The following is a 20,785-nucleotide window of genomic DNA, read 5'->3' on the forward strand; positions in this document are numbered from 1 at the left end:
ACCTACTGATTCGGGTAGTACACCAAAGCTATGAAAGTAAGCTAAATAGACCCAATTGTGACACTACAAGTCTGATCTTCATAGACTACTGAGGCTCCGTAACATTTTAAAATGTATTCTAGACTCTGGATTAATTTCCTTAAACACCACTCATTCGTTTCAAGAACACTCATGCCAAACTTGGTTCACTTTTCAGCCTTAGGAGCTGGGCTGATGCTTGGCAGATAAAAATGGGTGTAAGTGTCTGTGTCAAGCTTAGCCAGGACAAAGGCAACATTAAGAGTGAAATTAAAGCAACCCTTTCCTATCTTATGAATAACAGCTTCCTGTCCATTAAATGAAATGATATATGTGAAAGCACTTTATACAACCATAAATCTCTGCAGAAAGCGAACTATTCCTGTGTTCTACCTTACAAACTCCTAAGTACTTTATCTCTAGGTAACTAAGATTTTCAATTCAACATAAAAGCCTGGTATGCTTCCTGTGCTATGACTGTTAATAGGATCTCTAGCAGAAAGTAAATAAAACCAGAGGCCTAAAAGTCACACCACCCACACAATACAGAGTTACAGCATTGCCTCATGCTTTCTTTGGGTCTTGCAATTTATCTGGGACTTATTATTTATTCAACTTATCCAACATGTAGACTTCAAATCCATATATGGGTATGAATCCCTTCAGGTTTGATTCAACAACTACCCGAAGAATACATACGAATTACAGTTCTCACTAACTCAAGATACACCAGAATAAATTGCTTTAAAGAGTTGAAGACAAAATATTTTATTGAATTACACTCTTAATTAGTAAGAACACAGACCACTCCCATAAACCGAAAGTAAATTATTTCAACAAACTGCGATTATTCCAAACTGAGAAAGTTCATCTAGAAAATGTTATGCTATTTGGATTTCAGTACAGATGCCAAAAGAAAGGATAAATGTATTTATTATTTTACATATACAAAAAGAAGAAACACACAAAACTTTAAAATTCAGTTCCTTTAATTAGTATATATGCTAATTATATATTTTTTATATATATTATGGTCCATGAATAGGAATCTGACCATTTAGAACTGAATCAAGACACTATGCAGGATGGTGAACTGGATCTGCCCTATGTTATTATAAACAATATATATAGTTTATAATATATACACACACACATACATATATACATATTATATATATATATACACACTATATATATACGCACAGACTCGCACAAATATACTTACTATAAGACACATTTCTATTAAATTTAAAAACAAATCTCAAAGACCATAAAATAGAAACACTTAATATTGACTTATACTACAGAGTGAGGTTTTTTTGTTTTTGGTTTTTGTCGGGGGAGGGGCAGAGGGAGAGAGAGAAGCTCAAGCACGCTCCACAACCAGCACGGAACCTGACATGGGGCTTGAACTCACAACCCTGAGACCTTGACCTGAGCTGAAATCAAGAGTCAGACGCTTAGCCAACTGAGCCACCCAAGGGCCCCCTACAGAGTAAGTTTTTAAGCAACTTTATTTATAGAACTTTAAAATGGTAAGAGTTGAACTTTATGGTTGAAAAGCACTGTTATATATATAATCAATAACATCATATGTTGAAAAATTACCATCTTGTTTTTTAAGCCCTGACTCAAATTTTTCTCTGCATCTTGACAGTGCCCAACTATGCCTTTGAAGAGAAGAAAATAATCTTGAAACTCTTCAGGAATTAAAATAAATGCCCAGGTTGTATAGACATCTAAGAAAGAAGTTTAAGTTGCCTCAACTTTACTGTTTGATTAGTAATAATTATATTGGAAAGAGTATCTCATTTAAGTTTCAATAGTATGTGGACCTACAGAGGGGAGCAGGAGAATGTTAGAAGCAAAGGAGAAAAGAATTGATGTGTCCTCCCTCCCTGCCTCCCTCCCTCTCTCCCTCTCTCTCTCAATCTCTCTCTCTCTCTCTCTCTCTCTCACACACACAAGTGCGCGTGCACTCATTTACTGTAAATTGGCATCACAACTTTTGACCTTTCTAAACTGACTTTTTAGTTTTACTAGCTATTTTATAGGTTTCTTAGGATTTTTCATGTATATAATCATGTTGTCTCTTACTGTTCTATCTACATGTCTTTAATTTTTAAATAAGACCTCTGGTGGCAACATTGAATAGAAGTGGTTAAAATGGATATCCTCATCTTATTACCGATAATACACACACAGTCTTCTGATTTAAAAATGACGTCAACCAGGGATTTTGCTTTTGTTTTTTGTAGATGTGCATGGACAGGTTTTGGTATGTACAATCTCTTAGTTTGCTGAACATTTTTATCAGAAATTAATATTAAATTTATACATTATATAATGTATAATTTATACATTATATAATGTATAATTTATACATTATATAATGTATAATTTATACATTATTGTATAGTTTTTCTCTTTGTTTCATACAGTAAATGACACTGATAGACATTTCTAAGGTTAAGCCATCCTTGTATTCTTGGGCTAAACTTTTTCTGGTCATGATATATTACTCTTTTTACCTATTGCTGAATTTGATCTGTTAATATTTGGTAAGTATTTTAGTGTATATGTGTCTATGATTAGACTACAGGGGTTTTTTTGTCTTTTTTTTTTTTTTTTTGCTGGCAGTATCTTTATCTGGTTTTTGTTTGTTTGTTTGAGGGAGAGAGAGAGATTGGGGAGGGAGTAGCAGAGGGAGAGGGAGAGAGAGAATCCCAAGTAGGCTCCACTCCCAGCACAGAGCCTGCCTGATGTGGGGCTCAATGCCATAACCCCGAGATCATGACCTGAGCCAAAATCAAGAGTCAGACACCCAAGTGACTGAGCCACCCAGGCCCCCCTCTTTATCTGTTTTTGATACCAGGATAATGCTGTCCCCATAAAAGTATTGGGAACTGTTCCGTCTCTTCAAATGACTTCAAAGAATCTGTGGTATTTCATCTATAGATGATTAACAAAATTCACTAATGAAGGCATTTGGGCCTGGAATTTTCTTTGAAGAAAAAATTTTAACTACAAATTCAATTATACTATATTTAGGGCTCTACAGATGTTCCACATTATTTTTGTCAGTTTCTTAATATGTATTTTTCAAGGATTTATCCCTTTCACCTAGTGGTAAAGTGGTAAACTTTCTTGACATAAAGTGGTTCATAAAATTTACTTATTATAATTTTAATTCTAAAGAAACTGTTGTGATGTCTCCCTTTTATTCCTAATGATAATCCGCATTTTCTTCTTCTTTGATCTATCTAGCTAGAGATATAGCATTTTATTGTACTTTCCAGAAATTTTATTTTTCTCCACTTTTTCTGCTTTAATGATTTCTATTCTTACATATATTATCTCCTTCTACACATTTTGGATTTAATTTGCTCTTTTCCTAATTTAAGATGGAACTATCTTATTTCCTGACGTTAAGTATTTAATGATATAGTTTTCCCATAAGTATTACTCAGCTGCCTCCGATATATTTTGAGATAGTGTTCTTATTTTCATTCATTTCAAAAAATTTTAAGTTCCCCAGTGAGTTCTTCTTTTCTCTATGTACTATTTGGTAGTGTATTGTTTCACTTACAAATTTATACTAATTTTCAGGCATTATTTTGTTGCTGATTTTCATGAATTCCACTGTTTCCAGAGAACACATTAATACGTTTTCAGTTACTTAAAATGTGTTGAGAAGAGTTTAACAGCCCCAACACATATGATCTAGCTTGATGACTGTTCTATGTGTATTAAATACAAAATTTTCTGAAAGTGCCAGTTAAATCAAGTGAGTTGGTGGTATTGTTCAGTCTTTCCATTTTTAAAAACAAATTTTTCTACGGGCACCTGGGTGGAGCATTCTGCTGAGTGTCTGACTCTTGGTTTTGGCTTAGGTCGTGACCTTGGGGTCATGGGATTGAGCCCAGTGAGGGGCTCTGTGCTCAGCACGGAGTCTGCTTGGGATTCTCTCTCCCTGTCCCTCTGCCCTGCCCCCATGCTCTGTCATAGATGTTCAAAATTTTTGTTCTACTAATTACCAAAACGTAAGTAAAGATGAGAAGAAAAAATAACAGTCTGACAATACCAGGAGTTTGTTGGTATGGTTGTGGGAAAACACGCAGCTGGCAAAAGGAAAGAGTATTATAATCACCATGAAGAACAATTTAATAATATATAACATGAAGATGTGTATGTCCATAAGCCAACATATTACCGATAGGTATATACCTAAGAGAAACTCTTGCACAAGTGCACCCAAAACTCACGTAAAGATGATCATTATTATATTGCTTGTAACTTCAAAATATAAAAACTAAAGGGGAGGGTGAGGTGAGTGAACGTTAATCAGTAGGGGAATGGAAAAATAAACTCTACTGTATACAAACAAATATTGCAGTTTAAAGGGTGGACCAGACATGCTCACTTCTGCAGCACATAAACTGAAATTGGAATGATACCGAGAAGACTGGCAAGGTCCCTGCACAAGGATAACAAGCAAATTCATGACGCAGTCCATATTTTTAAAAAATTACATTAAAAAACTCAAAAATGCAATATGAATTTTTAAAAGCCAAGTTCTAGAAAGATGTGTGCAGTATGATTCCATTTGTGCAAATTTTTAAAATACAAAACAATGCTGTATAGATTTTTATGGATGCATACCTATTTAATACGATTATTAAAGTATGGATGGAAAATATGTATACAAATTTGAGAAGAGTGGTTACATCTGGGAATTCAGAAAATAAAATGGCTCAACATCATGTGCAAAATTTCAAAATAAAAATCTTAAGCAAAAAATGGTAAAATGTTAACACTCAGGAAACCTAGGTGTTAGTTGTATTTAATCTCTGTGCTTTTCTGTACACTTAAGTAGCTTCATAATTGGAGATTAGGTGTAGCTTTTAATGACTGAAAGATTAATAGAAAAATGGGCAATGATTATCTGCATGCAATCCACAGAAGAAAGGTAAGTTATGGAAAGAAACATTAAAAATTCATAAAATATGTTTTAATACAAAGAAATATTAGCATTCACTCTGGATGAAGATACGAAGAAAAGAGCACTCTTAGGCACTCTTAGGTACAATAGGGGAGACTGTAGACAGGTCTAGTATTTCTGGAAGGTGATTTAACAGAATATATCAAAATTTCAATATTGCAAGCCCTGTGTTGCCTCCCCCATCAAAGAGAACATTTCCAGGAATATCTCTGGTAATTATACTCATATAGATGTGCAAAGATCTATGTAACTGATTGTCATATTGTGAAATTATTGTTATTTGTGTTAGTGTAAAAATGGCACCAACCTAAAGCCTGGCAACATGGGCAGCTTTCTTAATGGCCCCTACCAGGCAGAACTGTAGCAAGAGCCCCTCATGATGTAGTCCATGCAAAGATCATCCCTGAGAACTTGGCTGTGAATGTGTCCAGCTTCCTGGAGCAGACTTAATACCAGGTACCATACCAGGCTCTTCTCTTCAACAGTGATTCTCAGTGGGTATATCTGTATCCCCCACTCCAAGGAGGGGGTGCAGAATCTGGCAATGTCTAGACACATTTTTGGTTGTCTTGATGGGGCATCTAATGGGTAGAGGCCAAAGATTCTATTAAACATTCTACAATGCACAAAACAGCTGCCCACAACAATTATCCTACCCAAAATGTCATTAGTGGTGAGGATGAGAAACCTGTTCTGGGAATAATTTATTTGCATTATTTCTCTAATCTCAACTACAATCATATGAAATAGGAAATATTTTTCCTTGTTTTAAATATGAAGCAGAACGTCAGAGAGATGAAATATCTTATTCAAAGTAACAGAGATAATAGATGGCAAAGTGGCTTGCTCTTAACTAAGAAGTTATATTAGCATTTTAAACAAATTATTGTGCTCTCATATTACGGAATATTATATAGTTATTTAAAAAATTTACATAAATGGCATAAAATGATCCTGAAGCTACAAACTTGTAAAAGATATTTGTAATGTATATAGCTAATAAAATATTAGTATCCCAAGTGAATAAAAATCTCTTACCATTCACTGAACAAAAAAGTTACAGAAGACATAATTATAATTATAATCCCATTTATATTATATAAGCAAAATTAAGTGCATGAAAATACATAAATGTCATGTACCTATGGTCCTACCTACACACCCAAAGAAAATCCTAAGAATGGAATTTTCCTTAAAGGATAATGCTTTCATAGAAATTCATTTAGAAAATCTCAACTTAAAAATAATGGATGAAAATCTGCCATGGTACACAGCAAATGGTGATGGTGTGATTTCTGGAAATGCAAATAAAAGGCCGGTGATCAGTGGGAGAGGATGGTGTAGACGGTAAAGGACAGTTACAGCAATGTCATGGAGCACCACCAGTAACAGTTCTTCATTCTCATGAGTTCTGTTGCAATGTAAACAAATGTTTAGAGCAGCACTTACCTGAAATCTTGCAAATTTATGTCTAATATGATGGAAAGTTGGTGTTTTTTTTGGATCATTGTGTTCTTTGGGAATTAAGAAACCTGGTAGTTCTCTTAATTTGGAGAAATAAAGGGAACAAAATACCCCACATGAAGTATCTTCTGTTCCATGTATATGGAACAGAAAAATGAAAAAGGTGAGGGAATAATTCACCTTGACACCTAAAAGGGTGTCTGGACAACTGAAGGCCCTTAAATTGATAGAATTTATGAGGTGAGCCATTTTTGCCTGGGGAGAGTTCTTAACTACAAGTTCAATTTCTCATTAGAGATGTGCTGTTTTGGGGACGTCTGGTTGGCTGGTTGGCTCAGTCAGTTTAAGTGTCTGACTCTTGATTCCAGCTCAGATCTCGATGGCAGATTGAACACTGCCTCAGGCTCTGAGCTTGGCAGGGAGTCCGCTTGAAATTCTTTCCCTCTGCCTGTCCCCTATTGGCCCGTGTGTGCACATGCGCGCGTGCTCTCGCTCTTGAATAAATAAATAAATCTTTAAAAAAGAAAGAAAGAATGTTCTTCAGATTTACTAATTTTTCTTCAGGGAGCTTTGGTGTTTTATGACATTCTTTGTCCATTTCCTCTAAGTCCCTGAATTTATTGTCACAAAGTTGTTCATTATAGTCCCTTTCATGCCTGTTGTATTTGTAATGATGTCCTCACTCTATTTATACTGAGCATTTGTGTTTTATCTTTTTTTCTTGAAAAATAGTTTATCGATTATTTTTATTTTTAATGCACCAACTTTTGATTTAACTAATTTTCCATATTACTATTCTATTCTCTTTTTCAAGGTCTTATTTTTATTTATCCTTTATGCTTAATTTAGGTTTCATTTGCTCTTCTTGTTCTAATTTCTTCATGTGTATACTGAGATCATTGATTTGAGATCTTTTTCTTTTTTCTATGCGTGTGATGCAAATATTTTCCTCTATGCACCAATTTAGTTCCAGTCCACACAGTACGTTTGTATTTCATTTTCGTTCACTTCCCAATATTTTCTAATTTCCTTTCTGATTTCTTCCCTGACCCCTATGTTATCTAGAAGTGTATTATTTCATTTCTAAATATTTGAGGATATCCCAAATACTTTTCTCTTACTGATTTCTATTTGTAATTTTGTTGGATTGAGAAGACTTACTTTGTATTATTTCACTCCCCTTAACTTCATGGAGACTTACTTTACGGCCCAGAATAAGGTATTACGTTGGAATATATCCCCTGAGTACTAGAAAAATAATGTGTGCTCTGGGGTGATACAAATGTCAGACCAGTTATCAGACAAACACACCAGAAGAACCCTCTGCACATCAGAAGATCTCTCCTAATGCACAGCTGCATCCTCTTTAGTCCCTCAGCAAATCCTAGGTTCTGAGTTCAGCTTCTCTCAAATCCCAATCATGTCTCTTTAATTCAGTAAGAATGCCAGGCTCTATTTTTGTCCCCTTTCAGCGCTGCAGCCTCACTCAGGCTGTAAACTGGGACATATGCACAGATTCTTCATTGGTATCTTTTCTCTCAGGAATGACTGCCACGTGCTACCTTTTGTCTAATGCCTGAAAACCTGTTAATTCACGTAGTTTGCCTGATATTCTAGCTCCTCTTTCATCATGGCTGGAAGTCAAAGTTCCAGGAGTTCCAAGAAAACTGTTTTATTCTACTTGGACACTTTTTAAACCAAATATTCTATGAAAATGACATGCTATTAAACAGAAAACAATGGCACTGATGACACTCAAGTTAGAATAGCCTGGAGTTCACCCTCTACTCTTAACCCTCCCCCTTCATTCTCCTTCACTCCAGAAGCTGAAACATGGCAGCTTCTGAAACGACACTTCAGAACTTTATAGCTCTGCAGAACTCAGTCTTCAAACCACCACCATGAAGGGTATTAACTTTCAAACCAGGCAGACCTGGATTTGATTCCAAGCTTGCTTCCTTGGAGACCTCAAGCAAATTCCTCAATTTCCTGATCAACAAAATGGGTGTAACAACACCTTCCTCACAGGATTACTATAAAAACTACTCAGGTAACTGTTAAAAACCACCAGGTACAGTGCCCCAAAATGAACTGATTCATAAATTATCACTCTGTCTGTAGCTGTTGTCATAGTCACTGCTGACTGTCATAAGAGAGATACAGCATTCTATGTATTGCAAAGAACAAAACCAAGATTAATTCCAAGATGCCAGGATTTTCCAACAGCATTTTCCACCAATGAAACTGGCAAGTGACATTAATAAATTCTTTGCTTTCAGAAGTGTTTATGGTATTGGACTCTGTCAGGCATATTTTAAAGAAAATCTCTCTCTTCTGTGTACTAATTTCTTACTTTAAATTTTTGAGAATCCTAATACAAGACAGCAACTAGAAGGAGTAAGAAAAGATAGGTTATATCAAAAATCAGTAATTTCTGGGAGCCTGGGTGGCTCAGTCAGTTCAGCTTCTGACTCCTGATTTCAGCTCAGGTCATGATCTCAGGGTCATGAAATCAAGCCCTGCATCAGGCTCTGCAATGAGTGGGGAGCCTGCTCAAGTTCCTTTCTCTTCCTCCCCCTTCACCCCTCCCCCATCAAAATTATTTTTCTGCCTCTCAAAAAAATTAGTAATTTCTATTATGTAAAAATCTATTCTTATATCCTCTACATGTCAATTTCCACCCTATACCTAGGATCAAAGAATTAAAATGTGAATGTTATACATCTCTGATAAATAAAACTAAAGCAACAAAATATTTTCACCACATATACAAATACACATGCTCACATATGCACACACACACACAGGTGTGACTCTGCATTTCACCTCCTAGCCTGATATGGGTGATTTACTCAATATCCAAGAGCTTCAGCATCTTATCTATAAAATTGAGTGAGAGCATGTATCTTAGTGGGTTTCTATGAAAATTAGCCATCGGTACGGCAGCATGAGTATGAGTGTGAGTACAGTGTATGGTAGTGCTCAATAAATATAGCTATTTGTATACTGGGCCTCAAGTCTTTCTTTTTAAAAATTAATGCAAATAGCATTCTATTCACTGATCTTTATCGATCTGAAAAAGAAAAAGGTGGAGGCGTTACCTACTTCCTGCCCTCATAGGTATGACTAGTGGAAGAGTCCAGTACCTCTATTTCTTGCAGGCATATCTCTTGTATGCCACTGCCAGGGCATGGAAAGCTACACACACCTATGCATTCATTTGAGCAGGTCACTTATTTTCTAAAAATGTGCAGACATACCATAATCAAAAGATTTTGTAAATGCAGTTTATAAACTACAGTACCTGAAAGACTTGTTATTATCACAGTTATAACCATTTGTAGTATTATGGAGGTCCTCCATCATCTTCCCTTGCATCTACATTGTGTTTTTTTAAGTCTCCAAGATTAATTTATTGGAATCCATTTCAGAATTACAGGAATGGGAGGGACTATAAGCACTGAACAGAACTGAATGCGCATCTTCTAGAGGAGTGGGTAATGGAAAGAAATGAGAGAAGGATTAAGTAGCCAGTTGATTATACAGTTCCAATATAGAGTCTGATGTATTCTCTTACAAGTCTATGGTGAGTTATTAATAGGTTCAGAACACGTAAGACCATGTGACCAAGCACCCAAAAATTGGACACTGTGCACTTGCGGACACTCCACAGCCAAGGCAAGAGGAGCCAAGTTATTAGAACACTTACTAAAATACTACAACTGAGCTAACCATAGGCAAATGCTTTGGAGCTCTCTTAAACCATATTAATGTGCAGTGCTGGGCTGTCCCCAGGGATGCTTTAGTATGTTATTCCAAAAGCATTTCAAATAGAAATAAGGGGTTTCCACATTCTTAAGCTTAGAACACATTCTAAATATGCACCAGTGGATTTGCTTCTCCTTTCATCTTTCCAACTGCTGACCCCCTTCATGACTCTACCTCCCTCCAAGGAAGGTTGTGTCAATTCACATAGATTATGTAAACTCTTGGGGCCTGACAAGGAGAAAGAACTATAGAAACTGAAAAGGCAAAATAAACCATCATGGGAATCAAATTAGTAGTCAAACATATTTCTTTAATTTACTATTCTACCAACTTAAATTTGGATCCAAATTTCAAGTGGTATTTGTAAATATGTCTTGTCTATTTTCCCCTGATCACTCCAAAGCATCTATCCTGGCAGAATTCTTGAGCCATCATTTTATTTCTTTTTTTTTTTATTAAGATTTTATTTATTTATTTGATGGAGAGAGAGACAGCCAGCGAGAGAGGGAACACACAGGCAGAGGGAGTGAGAGAGGAAGAAGCAGGCTCCCAGCAGAGGAGCCTGATGTGGGGCTCAATCCCAGGACTCTGGGATCACGCCCTGAGCTGAAGGCAGACGCTTAACGACTGAGCCACCGAGGTGCCCCCATCATTTTATTTCTTAAAGCTGAAATTCAAGATTTACAGGGATAAAAATCTGATTTAATCCTGACCTACAGTCAACTTAAGCAAAAGAAATTTAAGTATGTTAAAAAAAAAAACAACAAAACTATAAAGATTTCCTGTGTATATTGCCCTTCATTATCATTCAAAACATTTGGATATCATTACTTTTTATTTCATGAGCCAGGTTTTTCCAGAGCAACAGTTGCAACTGGGCATTCATAAATGTTTGCTTTCTAAAATGACACCAAGTCCACATTTGCTTTCATATTAAATTTCATCAATTCTGTGATGCTGTCAGTTTTATAACACACTCCTATGTAAGAGCTGCTAAAATGTGAACAATGATCTACTGAAATTAACTAAATACAATATCTCTATCTTTTATGAAGCCTCTTTATATCATTTTTAAATTAATGACAAATACATTAACTATCTAAGGGCCTTCGTTTTCCTAACATTTCCTCAATCATGATTCCTATAGCTGGAAGACATCTGTCTACACTCATATTACCAGAGAAATCATATTACTTTGGTTTTTAATAAAAGGCTGTATACTGGAAATCTTGGCTCCATTTCAATAAACAGAATTATTTGGATATAAATTTACATTTAGGGATTAAGTGTGAATGTTTGTGACTAAAATCTACTGACGCAGTAGATTTGGATTTTCTGTTTGTTTGGACTTAACTTGTTTATTTTTATTTGAACCTTGACCCCAACAACTTTGGTTTTTTTCACAGCAATGGGATATATGAAGCGGCACTGGAGTATGATAGCTAGATTCACATCCTAATTGTGCAAAGACACTAAATGTAAAACTTCCTATTTGTATATCTTATTTGTATAACTCCAAATGAGTGGCTTTCCTTGTTCTCATAAATCCTTATGAATTTTAAATCTTATACCTTATAATATGGGCTATCAGTAGCTAATTCTGTTCCTTATCAATCAACACAGTGTTCAAAACTGTCCCCTAATGACTGCTCTAGTAACAATAATTTCCAGGTAACAAAAGTTTTTATGTTGTTTCAGATGGAATTGCTCCCAAAATTGATCTGTAAACACAATTTCTATCAAAATCCAGAAGACCCTATGTCGATATTAACAATCTGATCCTAAAGTTTTGATGGAAGTGCAAAGGATAGGGAATAGCCAAAACATTTTTTGAAAAGAAATCAAACTTGAAGTTCCCAAATTCAAAACATATTACAAAGCTACATAAATCATGACCTTATAGTATCGACATAAGGATAAACACATATATTTATATAAAGAAGAGTGTTAATAATTCAAAAGTAAACTTGTATTTATGGTTGACTTTCGACAAAAGTCCTACGGCATTTCATGAGGAAAGAATGAACTTCCCAGCAAACAGTGTTGAGAAAAAATTAGATATTTACATGCAAAGAGATTAATTTGGACCCTGACTTCACGCCATACACAAAAACTAACTCAGAATAAATCATGGACCTAAATACGAAAACTGAAAGTATGGAAGAAGACCTATGCAAACGATGGGAGAAAGTCTATGCAACTTTAAGTTAGACACAGAATTATTAAATACAACACCTAAAGTACATTTGACAAAGAAAAAAATGAGAAACTGGAATTTTTTCAAAATTTATAAAAGTTAGCTTTAGAAGACACCATTAAGAAACTGAATAGAAAAGCACAGACTGAAAGAAAACAGTAGCAAATCTTATGTCTGACAAAACATTTACACCCAAGTATATAAAGAACCCGTAAAACCAAATAGTCAAAAGACAAAAAAAAACTAACTTAAAATAGATAAAGTTCTGATTAGACATTTCGTATGAGTAGCTATGAGACAGCACATGACAAGATGCTCCATACGGTCATCAGAGAAATGCAAACTAAAAGCACAAGGAGATACCACTGCATAGCCATAGATTAGTTATGATCAAAATGAGACAATAACAGGTGTTGTTGAGGAAGTGGAAAAACTGGAATGCTGATACTTTGCTGGTAGGAATATAAAATGGTGCAGTACTTTGTAAAAGAATTTGCCAGTTTTCCAAAATATATTTACCAAATGATCTAGCAATTCTGCTCCTAAACATCTACCCCCTGGGAATGAAAATATATACCTACACAATGACTGTTCTTATGACCATTATTCACAATTGAAAAAGTGGAAACAACCCAAATGTCCACAACTTACAAAGAGATAAGCAAAATGTGGTGTTATATAAACAGTGGCTAATTGGGGCACCTGGGTGGCTCAGTCGGTTAAGCTTTAGACTTGATTTCCACTCACGTCATAATCTCAGGGTCCTGGGATTGAGCCCTATGTTGGACTTCATGCTCAGCATGGAGTCTGCTTGTCTCTCTCCCTCCCCCTGCTTACGCTCTCTCTCTCTCTCTATCTCAAGATTCTACATAGAATATTTTTAAAAAAAATTTTTTTAACACAATGGTTTTTACCCAGCAAGAAGACAAATGAACTACTAACACATGCTACCACACAGAAGAACCTCAAAAACATTACACTAAGTTTAAGAAGCCTTAAACACAAGAGACCAAACTTTATATGATTTCACTTATATGAAATATAAAGGAAATTGTATTCAAACAGAAAGTAAATTAGTGGTTTCCTAGAACTGGGGGTAGAAACAGAGTGACTGCAAATGGATGAGTGACCACTTGGGGTTGATGGAAATGTTCTAAAACTGGATAGCAGTGATGTTGGCACAATTCTGTAAATGTACTAAAAGTCACTGTATTGTACATGTGAGTGAATTTTAGGGCAGATAAATCATACCAGAGAAAAAGATAGTAGAAAAAAAATTCACAATATCCTTTATGTCACATTTTAAATAATGATTTACCCTGGAAAAATCAGCTTGGCATATTCATGAATCTATCTTACTAATGAGAAATAATTAGATTCTACTTAGAAAAATTTTTGCAGGGGCGCCTGGGTGGCACAGCAGTTAAGCGTCTGCCTTTGGCTCAGGGCGTGATCCCGGCGTTATGGGATCGAGCCCCACATCAGGCTCCTCCGCTATGAGCCTGCTTCTTCCTCTCCCACTCCCCCTGCTTGTGTTCCCTCTCTCGCTGGCTGTCTCTATCTCTGTTGAATAAATAAATAAAATCTTTAAAAAAAAAAGAAAAGAAAAGAAAAATTTTTGCATAGAAACATTCAATCTAAAATACAGATTCAATACTTTTTAAAACATCACTAATTAAAAACACCTATTGTGAACTGACAAAATTCTAACTGGAGATCTACAGAGACAAAGGAATTATCCGTGTTAGTAGACAAAACAGAGGATGCCAGATTAAGTTTATTAAAAGACAGATATGTCCACAATGAATCACTCAAACATTATACTTCATTAGTTATATTTATACATAATTATTACTTCCATGATAAAGGACTCAAACTTTCTATTTTGTTGTAATGAAATTCTGAAATGCTATGTATTCTATCTGCAAGCACACAACCAGAGTCAGAAAACAACACAAAGACTCTATGCTAATTATATATAAGTTCCTCGGTCAATAACTGAACCGCCCATCTATGAACTGGGTACACTAAAATATTTGCTGGTAATATAACAATTTTATAATGAAAATGTACCTATTACATTTTACTTACACACATTGGGATCTAAGTAATAATGGAGATACATCATTTGCACCTATCAGATTAGTTGATATAATTACCTGCCTGGCCATTCCTCTTTGCAGGTTGATGTGTTTTGACTCTTAATTCTAATGAGTTTTATACGACTCATGACATCCAAATTCATAGAATGTAAATGAATAGATGAGACTTGTTATTTAATTTCTTGTTAGTTATTTCTGCCATTTGAGATAGCTTACCATTTAATTCTTACACATCTCCAAGGTCCTCTTAACCTGATCACACTGTCCTGCCATTCCAGGGTAGATAATTTCTTGCAAAGAGCTAATAATTCTCTCAGTGATTTTCTAATGCTCCTCAATAATGTGCCTCAGTCTTCATTTATCCACATCTAAACTATTTGGCACCATACACCCCTTTCGATCTGAAGGTACGTTCAGTTTCTTCCTTTGTTGCTGATCAACTTTATTTCATTGCAATAACTATTGTGAAACAGATGGAACAAGTCTTCTATTACATTACCCATAAACCTGTTGATGACACTTTGAAATAATTTAGCTTTGTTGACTTCCAAATTCTAGAATGGGAAGCAAGTTTCAATTTCTATATACTTTTTCACCTAAAGGGTAGAAAAACATTAGTACTAGCTTAAAGGTCCCTTTATATCACCTCCCAACTAACTAGTTCACATCTATAACTTGTTGAATAATGATTTGAAATCCATAAAATCCTTTCCAGCTCAATGAGATCTGAGTGGGTTCCTAGGAGGATGTTAAAGGCAAGGACAAAAGGTATCCAAGTTCACTGTAGGAGCTAAAAAGGTGCATTAAAATCCATTCAAGACACCTAGGATGTAAAGTTTGGTGGATGTAACTCTAGTGGTTAAAGATGGTGAATGCTGGAGTTTTCAAAGTCACTCAAAATTTAAATTCTAGTTAGAGAACATATAACGTAATATTGGTTTCACTAGCAGAATTTAGCGATTCAGCACTTACATACGACATCCAGTGCTCATCTTAATAAGTGCTCTCAATACCCATCACCCATTTAGCCCGTCCGTTCAACCCCCTTCCTCCATCAACCCTCAGTTTGTTCTCTACTGTTAAGAGTCTCTTAGGGTTTGCTTCCCTGTCTCTTTTTCCCCTTTCCCATATGTTCATCTGGTTTGTTTCGTAAATTCCCAGTGGCTACCCTCAAATTTTAGCTTGCACAAGAATTACTTTGGATTCTTTTTAAATGCATTTCTTGGATCCGAGGCCTAGTCTGGGATTCTGACTTAAATGGAGAATTCCCAACTCCCTCAACCTCACCCCTACCTCCATGATTTTGATAAAGCTGTCTGCACACCAGACTTTAGGAAAAAAAGCACTGAGAAGCATAAGCAAAGAGCCAGTGATGTGGGTTCACTGCAGAAAGTGGTCATATATTTTAGATGAAGCCTGGCAGAAATAAAAGGACCAAAAAAAAAAAAAAAAAGAAAGAAAGAAAGAAAAAAAATCTGGGGCAAAACATCTTTATGTGCTTGTGAAGAAAAAAGCCCAAATGTTTAGATCTTATTTTTTTAAAATGGAAAACAACAGGAAAGCAGAAGATGTTAAATAATGCCAAAATTTGCCTGGGCTCATCAGCTCTATTTCCTAATCATCTGAGTTAAAGCCTAACCAGTTAATAATTTACTGCAGATATATGCACACTAATTATGAAATGAAATCAAGTTTCTCTCATTGGAAAAGTCAAGTACTAAACTCTCTAACCCCCAAGGGCCTTCTCAACACCATCACGCAATAATTCTGTACAAATATCTGGGTAGCATTAAAATGGCTTAGTTCCCATTTTCTCACTTCTCTCAGTCTAGGGCTTGGCATAAGAATAAAGATGAGATGGAGACAAGATGATGTGCTCACTATGGCTGCACCCTAAATGCACTTTGAAGCAAGTTATGGTCCTCGCTTAGTCAAGGGAATCCTAAAATTTCCTTTCAGGAAACCCCCCAAATCATAATCCAAGAGGGACTACTGGTTGTCCCACAGCCTCAAAATATGTCAAGATTACTTTCCTAGGGTAAGACACTTCCCATCTATTAGGAACCTGGAACTCCTCTGATTATTCTTTACTTTGTACATAGAAAGCCATAAAACCATCTGGGATAAAAATGTAACTGCAATTAAGCGGAAACATTCAATTGTGCGTAAGCTCAATAAAAATGTGCTGTTTTAGTGCTGCATAAAAAATACTTTCAGGCTCCTGTAAAGAATTTCCTGAATTTGAAAAGTACACCATACACTGATTCAGCTAATAAACTTCAAATAAATACAAAATATTAATAATAATTAAATACTTAATAAGCAAATATTAAACAAAATTTCTTCTCATGAAATTGGTCCATGACTGTATTCTCTTGATATTAAGATATCGATTAATATATGATTAAAGAATTTAGTGACTTATAATGTACAATGTCACTTAATTCATCAGCATGATGATTCTTACAAGACTAGTTTTTTTATTAGAATTCACAGTATGATTGCATTAAATAAGACTGGAGTATCTGCACACTCTACATACAGAAACCACTCATGTGTCACCATTGGCGGAACCATGATCATACACGCCATCTTGAATCTTAAAACAGAAAACCACAGAATGCCTTAAAGAGATGCGCTCTTCAAGGTGATAAAGAGATACTGAACACTTACTAAATCAGAGATCTGTGATGGACACAGGGAGGACAAGAAGTTGAAGCAAAGGAACAGTGTAAATACACTTGAAGATTATAAATGCATCGAAGCAAGGAATTACTTCTTTTATGTTTTTGTCCTCTGGGCATTCAGCACAATATATCTATATAAATAGCCTGCTAAGGATGATTACTTACAATGTTCTGCCCTTGAAAACAACATTGCAATGAAGAGGCTCATGTGTAAATCTTTTGCACATATAGGAATATTCCTGAAAAGAAGGGTGTTTAAAATTTAAGAACATACAATACAAAAGCCTCAACTAATTTGCTCTCCTTCTACGTGTAAGATTAAGTGTTCCTCAAGCATGTCCCATGGATATTATCAATTTGCATAATTTGTGCCAACCTAATGAACCAGAAATGACGTTTGAGGAAATCCGCTTTTATTAGCTTACCAATAAATTTGAAAATAATTGTGTTCATTTGATACTTACATTTCCTTTTAAGCGTAGACACTAAAAAGTGACTATCAATGGATGGTTAAGTTTACAGATGACTTATTTTATATATTTTCCAAACTTTCTATACTCACCATGTATTATTTTGTTATTCACACTTATCTTTTTAAAATACTAATACAGAAAGAGCTCTGAATAGAAATGAAAAAGACCAAAAATCTAATAGAAAACGAGTACAAGATATGAACAGTACATTTATAGGAAACGAAGCAAGAATAAAAGTATGAAAAGATGCTCAACCTCACAAAAAAATACCCCAAAAAAGTCAATTAAAACTACAGTGAGGTAATAGTCTCTTTTGCCTCTTAGATTTCACAAACACCGATGTCTTTACCACCATCCATATTGGTAAAAGCATAGAGGAAAGACGTACTCTCATACTCTGCCGGCCCGAAGAGTACAGAGTGGTACCACCTCTGTGGGGTACAATCAGGCACCATCCCCCCCAAATTACCAATACAACATGCCCTTTGACAAAGATTTACATTACATAGGCAAAAATCACATATCTACAGAGTCCTATTTATTGAGCACTGTTCATAATAGGAAAATACTAGAATTGATCAAATGTACATCAACGCCGAACTGATTAAGTAGATCATGGAACATACTTGCAATCAGATAAAAGGGAACTATCCAAAAAAGAAAGAGGAATCTCTCTGTGCACTCATATGTGGTAATCTCACATGTGCATGCACGTGTGTGTGTATGTATAAATAATGTAGGCTTAAAACTATAAATTTATATATACATATTTATTTGTTTATGCATCAACTGTTTCTAGACGATACACTAGAAACTAATAACCCTAGCTACATCTAGGAAGGAATACAGCAATAACTGGATAAAAGGGGTTGGAGGAAGACTTTTCATTGCATACCTTTTTGGAGGTTCTGTTTGGTAAAGTTTGAGTCCTTATAATTTTGAAAATGATACTATTTTGCCTTTAGGCTTCCATGGTATTTTGGCTCTTAACTATAGAGAACAAACTGAGGGTTACTGGAAGAGGGGGTGGGTGGGGGAACGAGTTAAATAGGTGATGGGTAGTAAGTAGAGCACTTGTGATGACCATTGGGTATTGTATGTAAGTGATGAATCACTAAATTCTACACCGGAAACTAATATTACACTGTATGTTAACTAACTGGAATTTAAATAAAAACTTGAAAAAAAATGGATGATATTTGGGCTGAGTCCAGGATTCAAAATCACATTTCCTCAAAACTCTAAAACTATCAACTCATGATCCTCTAGCATCTATCTGACATTCATTCCATTAGAGATAATCATTCCCTTAATAAACTTGTAGAATTTTCTCTTTTTCTTTGATTTGCTAATACTCTCCCACAATGTGTCTAGGCATGGGTCTCTACTTTTACCACTGTGAGCTTGGTGATTCATCCTCCGATCTGAAGGTACTAGTCTTCCTTAATCTCTGGAAATGTGATTATGATACCAAAAAAAAAAAAAAAAAAAAGCTGTGTTAACTTCTATCTAACCAATATTAGTTATATCAGCCAAATCCACTCGAATCACTGAATTAAATAACACTCTACACACCATCTAGAAAATATGATCGCTGAGGCATACAACATGAGTGCACACAGCTCATAGATTCCTCTCGTCTTGCTACTGGCAATTATTTCCACCAATCAGCCTGTATGTTGACTAAGAATCAGCTTTGCTTGATTGAATACACATAGTACAAAATTCTGCAATCATGTAATTTAATCAGACTAAATATTAAACAACAAAATACAAGTGCAAAAGTGTCTTTTTTTCCTTGAAAATTTTGGAAAAGCTTGAGAAGGTACGTTGTTAAAGGAAAACTACTCTGATTTTATTCGGGATGAAGCAACTGTAAAAGAGTTGAAATTTTTGAAAGTCCAGGATTCTACACATAAGTTATGTTGAGTTTGTCTTCAGTTTTTCTTCCAAATACAGAAACCTGTATTGGAAATTGGTTTGTATGCCTGCTGGGTAAGGCTCGCCTCTATGACCAGTTATCTGCCCTCACATCCAAAGCTTGGCTGATAAATATATATATTGGTGATTTAAATTAGATTCAAATGTTTAGGGTACACTGCATGCATTTTTAAAATTCTATCCTTTATAAATGGGTGGAGGTAAATAATCAGATATGTGCTCAAAGTTTACTGTACAAGGGGATTTATCATGGAGTTAATTATAAAAGTGAAAAATTGGGACAACAGGACATTAGTCAAATAAATTACGCTACACTCACACAAACAAAATTCTATCCTCCCACTTATTTTGAAAAGTTAACCACTATTAGATAAATTTGAACCATCTAGATCGAGGATTCGGGGCTCAGAACTTTTTTTTCATACTGTGGACGCATTTGTCCTTTATAGTATGTGCTGGGAGAATTTCTGGGCCTGATCTTCTAGGTCAGAAATTAACCAGCCAGTTCTTTGATGGAGTTTTTAATTCTTAATGACCACTTATTTTTAGATCCATTGTTTCTCTAGTCATTTTTTTCTGGACAGTGGCTGTTGCTGTATTTTTTTTAATTTATATTTTCCATGAATATATATCCACTCTTATACTTCTGTTAAGGTATCCATTTATTCTATTAAGTTTGTTGCTTCATATATTAACTAGCCAGAGTTTGATGACTCTCCTTTATATGGTTCATTTTCTTAAAAGTGTGATATTCTTGGGTGTCAGCTCCTATCTTTTTTGTTTCCCTGCTCACCTATCTGTTGTGACTCATCGGGTTATTTGGTGAAACAGATGGGCCCTTCTGCTGGGTGCAGGGAGCCAATAGGTCATCTTTTGAAAGGGGAGACGTTTTGTCCTCTGGTGTCACCAACATGCCTGGGAAAGCTCTGCCTTTATCCTCTCTGGTCTTGCCAAGGCATGCACGTGTGGCTTCCAGTGCTGGTCATCCAAAGCGTCTGGGGCATACCTACATATGTACCTATCTCAAGCTACTGTATTTCCCTGTTTCCATTTGTCACTGGCAAGCCGGGCTAGAAGCTCCTTGACGCACACATCAAGGCGTTTTCATCTCCTTTTTGTATTGTCCGTATCTG

The 20,785-nt window shown here is 35.5% G+C and overlaps 1 protein-coding gene and 1 non-coding gene across 4 annotated transcripts in view; one reads left to right on the forward strand and one right to left on the reverse strand.

Annotated features, from left to right (window-relative positions):
- Positions 1 to 20,785, reverse strand: part of ADAMTS19 (ADAM metallopeptidase with thrombospondin type 1 motif 19) — a 270,506-nt gene that overhangs the window by 196,190 nt on the left and 53,531 nt on the right. The gene's annotated exons all lie outside the window — the stretch shown is intronic.
- LOC123790618 (U6 spliceosomal RNA) lies at positions 4,434 to 4,540 on the forward strand. Its single transcript, XR_006779146.1, has one exon. It is a non-coding gene; the product is annotated as a U6 spliceosomal RNA (small nuclear RNA).

The sequence above is a fragment of the Ursus americanus genome, chromosome 5 (genome assembly GCF_024610735.1).
Source record: "Ursus americanus isolate L20-20 chromosome 5, mUrsAme1.1.p, whole genome shotgun sequence".
Lineage (NCBI taxonomy): Eukaryota > Metazoa > Chordata > Mammalia > Carnivora > Ursidae > Ursus > Ursus americanus.